General features: G+C 43.3%; 1 protein-coding gene across 2 annotated transcripts in view; it reads left to right on the top strand.

Annotated features, from left to right (window-relative positions):
- The first annotated feature begins 278 nt into the window (after positions 1-278).
- Positions 279-6,000, top strand: part of LOC117263687 (glutamate receptor ionotropic, kainate 5-like) — a 417,373-nt gene continuing 411,651 nt past the window's right edge. For both annotated transcript variants that reach the window (XM_033637282.2, XM_033637280.2), the window contains exon 1: positions 279-951. The gene's annotated coding sequence lies outside the window, so the exon portion shown is untranslated. The remainder of the gene's footprint in view (positions 952-6,000) is intronic.

The raw sequence follows: 6,000 nt of genomic DNA, 5'->3' as shown, positions 1-6,000 counted from the left end.
CAGCTGGTGTGTGTTGCACTTTGGTCTTGTTTAAGCATAAATTGTGCATAAAAACAGGTGGATGGGACCGTGTTTACAGAATGACAGAAAGAGAGACAAGAGACTGAATTAAAGGAGGGAGCTGAAGAGGTGTGGAGGTACATTCAGCTGCTGAGATAGAGGAAAGACGGGGGGGGGGGGGGGGGGGGGTTGGAAATGGGGAGGGAGAGAGAGAGAGAGAGAGAGAGAGAAAGAGAGAGTGAGCTGAATGCAGTCCAGCCTCTCTGCGCTGTGGAGCAGCAGCCAGTCCGACACTGAAGGACACCGAGAGAGGGGAGACTTCACAGCAGAGAGGAGGATAATAAAACAGGAATAAAAAGAAGAAAAAGAGCAGTTCTTCCTTTATCTCTGTCTCTCTGTGTCTTTGTGTTACTGACCCCTTGGATAAAGAGGACAAACAGCAGCAGGAGGTAAAACACAAGAAAAGGAAGGAGGAGGAAGAGAAGGTGTTGGAGGTCCGTGTGTTCATTTCTCCCCTTGCACTGCCGGGCTGGGGAGACTCATAGCCGACGGTGTCATTGCGACAGCACTCAGTGAGGGAGCGTGCACGAGCAGTGTGTACTAGTGTGTGTTTGTGTGTTTAACCATCAACAGCTGAGGATTGGTCTCTCAGGTGGATCTGGAGTAAAGCTGGGGTTTTGATCACGAGGAGTTGCTTGCTGGTGTTTTTGTCTGTTGCACCTCCTTTTTTTTTCCTCCTCTCACCCTCTCTTTCCTCCTCCGGTGCAGACGTCTTGCTTGCTCACTCACACACTCGCCACTTGGTAGAGGGACTACCACTCTGCTCTCCCCCTCTCCTCTCTCTCCTTTTCCTGCCTCGCTCTTCTCCAGCCTTCAGCCAGCTCTGCCGTAACTGTGCCGGGGCTAAGACTGCCGTTCGCTGGCTCGCCCACGGAGAGCAGAAGCAGATGGGTGAGTGTGTATGATAGTGTGTGTGAGTGTGTACGTGGACTACAGGGAGGGGGGTGGGGGGTTGCTCTTTTCCTGCTCTCCTCTGCTGCTTTTTACCCATTATTCCCTCTGTCTTTCCCTCCCCTTTCACCTCATTTTTGTGTCTCTTCTACCTCTCTGCATCTCTGCTCATTATTTGTTCATTTTCCTCCATTGATCACTCTCCTCGCATCCCTCCTACCCACCTCCTCCACTGTCGTTTTTGGATTACCATCCATCAGATAATTTGTGGCACCTTTTCCATCACTCACCTTCCTTACTTCTTTTCTTTTCCATTTCCATTTTCCATGTTCTTATTTCTCATTCGTCCTTTCCTGCAACCATCACTCATTTGCACCATCAGCCAAGCAGCCAAGCAAAGCACATAAGAAAATGCACATACACACACTCATGCACGCACACATTCACGCGTCGTAACCTGGAAGTCATCAAGACTCCGGCGCCTGAAGCTGAGAGTCGTCAGGTTTGACATAAAATCAACAGTCTGGGTTTGAACCCCGATAATCCTTCCATCCCTCTCTTTATCCATCACTCCGTTGCCTCATCACCCTCTCCAGCACACCTCCACAGCCACCTCCACCTCCAACATACCCATCATTCTCCTCTCCAACTCTGTCAATGAAAAATGGCAACAAATGCACATGCACACGCACACACACACACACACACACACACACACGGACATACACACAGCAGCCTGTTTGCATCAGCCTGATAAACGCCAGTCATGCTACAGTTAGCCTGGTGTTAACAGCTGAGCATCAGCGTACACTGTGAACATGATCACTGCTGTCACACACACACACACGTACAGAAACCAGGCGGGAAGTTGATTCATTCACATGATAAATTATTCATCAGATGAAAAGTGCTCACATCCTAAAACGTCCCATGTGGTCCAATTTGCAGTTGAAATGTTTATTAATTGTTTGGTTGAGTTTGAAACAGCAGCCGGATTGTTAACGAGTCTTTCATCAGCTCGTGTTTCCTTCATAGAGTCTGCTTGGTTAGCTGCTGCTGAGCCCAGATGAATGAAGTGTGTTGCAGGGATACTGTTGCTGAATCAAACCACTCAAGACTGAAGGCCTGATCTCAGTGTCCAACCTGTGGCCTACATCCATTGAAACTTTGCAGATTTTTATGCTGTATGTGCTATATCAAGGACTTTGACTTCAAATGCTGAATGCAGAGTAGGAAAGACAATGTTACAATTGTGTCAATTTTTTGTAGCAGTTACAGGGAAACTTTTATTCATGTGTGGTTAATTTTTGTCATGGTTCTTAGTGCTAATTATATGGAAACATTTTGGGGACAACCAGTTGCCGATGGCCCAATATTCCAAAGCCCCAATTGTCCGAAAAATGGCCCACTGGACAAAGAGCTGATTTGTCCAAAAGACTGTTTTGTGAAAAATAAATATCGTTGCTCCAAAGTCAGTTTCTTCAATACAGACACCTTTCAGTTAGACAATGCAATTGCTAGAAAAAAGTTTTAATTATGTTTCTTCAAACTGTGGATACATTACAGTGGTCAGCAATGCTGTGGTGAATGTGTGGTAAGGTTTAGGCACAAATGGTGAGGAATGTTTGTTTTGGTGGCATAAAAGATGCCATATGTCAGTGAAAAACACCCAGATTCAGTGGCTCAAATGCTGTTGGGAAACTGGAACTAACTGCCGGGAGTATGTATTTTCAATGACTTTGGAGCGTGGCCGTTTGATTTTGGGATAAGGGACTGTTAGAGGAAAGGCCAGCTCTAGCTTCTGACATTTTTGGGACTAATGGGGATTCAGAATTCTGGGCAATGGCATGGCACCAACACATCAGGGTGTCTGAACATTCAACAGTAAACATTCAGAAGTCTTTAACAGGACCTATTATGCTTTTCCTTTTCATCTGTAATATATGTTACAGTGTTAGATTAATGTGTTAATGTGGCCAAAGTTTCAAAAAATGTATGTTAAAGTAATGCCTGTGAGCAAAACCCTCAGACTTTCTAAATACTCTGAATATTAAATACTGGTTCTTTCTACTTGTGAGAAAAGCTAACGTCAGCTTTCTCTATATGGTCATCTGCTCCAGGTACACTACTGCATTTACATGATGTAGCCTACACTGCTACATGTAGCTACATGCTAACACCAGGGAAACGTATTTTTTTTTCTGCAGATGTTGATAAATTCTCCCCAATCTCGGATTATATTCCTGCTGGAACATGTCTGGTTGTGAAGACTCTGGTTTAATTCATTGGCTATTTTTTTACACAGTAGTAAGTGTCGCTATACTAAAAAAAAAAAATAAAAAAAATAAGAGTTTTTTTCCTGAGGGGGGCTTAAAGAGACATGTGCTAAAAAAGAACATCTCATGTCCTGGTCTGTTGTTAAACAATACCCACTTTTGTTACAATAAGCACTTCTGAAAAAAAAAAACAAACCCTTGTTTGGTTGCCACAACCGCGGCTGGAAATATCCTGGCACGCCATTAGATAATACCCGCTTTTGTCGTAAACACCCACTTTTGTTTCTTCAAACATGTCTATAAATATCCCAACATCTTGTTCAAAAATACCTGGTTTGGTAATTACAGCCACGGCTGGAAATGTTCCAAGGTCTCCTTAAAATGACCTGCCTCTGTTGTAAACACCCACTTTTGCCACTTCAAACACATCTGGAAATATCCTGACATCCCAGTAAAAAATATCCAGTTTGGTCACCACAGACACGTCTGGCAACGTCCCAAAGTTTAGTCAAAGATACCTGTTTGGTTGCTACAAATATGGCTAGAAATGTCCTGGCCTGTTGTTAAAAAATACTCACTTTTGTTGCTCTCAAACAGTGGTCTGCTGATGTCTGCTGCTTGGCAACCGTCTTCCTTAAGTGTATATGAAATGTACGTATGAAACGCGCAAATGTAACTTATCCATAGATTGCAGAAATGTAAGATGCCACCATTTTAATCTGGCAACTGGGCCGGTTGGTGAGGTTCAGGTACAAAAGCCAGAGTTTATTTTCTTCTCTTTTCCTCCCTCCATGAGGCGCGGAGTTTGTGTCCATCACTGCATGTGTCTTTAAGTGCTGTATAAATGCTGGAGTGGGACGTTATTTACTGTGATTATGTGTATTATGTGTACTTAAGTCACTCTTTAGCAAATAGCCTCTCAGGCGTCATCCCCACACTAAACCACATCGAGGGCCTAGCTAATTCAGTTTTCAGACAGCAGGCGTTCACAGGCACCTACTTTATGAAAACCGCCACAGCTGAGACTGCTGAGAAGAATGGTTACTTAAGGACGGCATTGGGAAAAAAATTTGTAAGCTGTTGAGGCTCAGCATATATTCAGTCACCAATGAATGATGGTGTGTGTCTTTCAGCAAAGACTTGAAACCACCATTGTTCTGACCGGTGATACCTTTGAATGTGTATTTCTGACAGCGTTCTGGTTGTGTGTCAGGTGCACAGCAGCGTATCCTTTCTGCGTTTGATTGATGAGACAGAGCGTGTTATTATGAAAATCAGAGCGATCAGATGTGAGAGCGGTGGGTGGAAAGATAATCAGCCTGTGGTTGGAGCCACTGTTTCCAGGTTTAATGTATGCAGGCTTTATTCTAGAGTGTTAGCCTGATGTTGTCACTGTGGGTGACAGCACTGGCTGATGGAGTTGACGTTTGTTCTGCACGAGCATCGCCAGCGACAAGAGGCTGCAGGTGTGGGAGTGTGTGTGTGCCTTTAATTTCTGCTTTAAGATAAGAGTGTGTGTGTGTATGTTTGTGTGCATTTGTATGTTTGGCAATGATCATACTTGTGTATTCTTGCCAACGCAGGCTATTTGGTTGCATAAGTATGTGTACGTATAGCTGTTTGCATGTGTGCGCCCGCCTACACATCTGTAGGTGCATGTGTGTAATATTTAATGTGTTTATTTATGAGTGTGTGTATTCAGTGACACACTGCAGGCGATGCACTGCAAAGGAAAATGTTCAGTGTATTTTGTATTGCTCCAACCGAGAACGTCTGCTGCAACCTACTCACACACACACACACACACACTCACACACACACCTGCAGCACCTTTTCACACTCAAATGCACCATGACTCAACCGACAAGAATCTGTAACACAAAAACAGCAGCAGTGTGTTTATTTTTTTTTACCTAAGCTTTACCTAAGCAGCACAGAGGTGCAGTGATGAGCACAGTTAAGAGACGATCGATTATTCGTTATTCACATTCATGTAGCTCAAGTTCAATAATTAATCATTAAAATGATCAATTCTCCTCTGGGTCATTTACCTCTTACAGAAAACGTATGAGTGAAACTGTCCATTTCCTGCTTAGATCAAAGACCAAATGTAAATACTTCAGTTTTATGTTATGTTTCAAATCGACTTGACACTTTGGCTTTTTCAATTAATTTCCCTAAGATTGATTTTCCTCATTTTGCTGTCAATAATTTCCTTTACACACATTTTAAACACAACACATTGATGGTGTTTGACGCACATCAAAACACTCTTTCCTTTGGTTTTCTATGTGATCCCGTGGGGAATACTAATGAAGGAATTTATATGGATGTGACGATTGGATTCTCTGATTTGTACATATGGAGACAAAAAAGGACATGGTACTCAATGCAGACATGCGGCCCAAAAGTAAATCACTGGGTAAAGAACAGAGAATAGATGAAGGCTGTGGAGCTCCAGCTCTATTCAGACAACATGAGGTATTTTATGTTAGATTACTTTGGATGATGCTCACCACTGATCCACTGCCAGTCTCTTTCAAAAGCACAGAGTTGCTACCACAGAGTTGCAAAGCCATCACAAAGAGACACAAAACTACCAAAAAAAGGACACAAGAACAACCATGAACAAAAAAACATGACAAAGAGAAGGAAAACCAGCACAAAACACCACACTGAGACACAAAACACCACAATGAGACACAAAACCACCACACTGAGACACAAAACACCACAATGAGACACAAAACCACCACACTGAGACACAAAACCA

Source organism: Epinephelus lanceolatus, chromosome 16 (assembly GCF_041903045.1).
Source record: "Epinephelus lanceolatus isolate andai-2023 chromosome 16, ASM4190304v1, whole genome shotgun sequence".
Lineage (NCBI taxonomy): Eukaryota > Metazoa > Chordata > Actinopteri > Perciformes > Serranidae > Epinephelus > Epinephelus lanceolatus.
The sequence above is the reverse complement of the archived record's forward strand: the minus strand, read 5'-3'. Positions and strand labels throughout refer to the sequence as shown.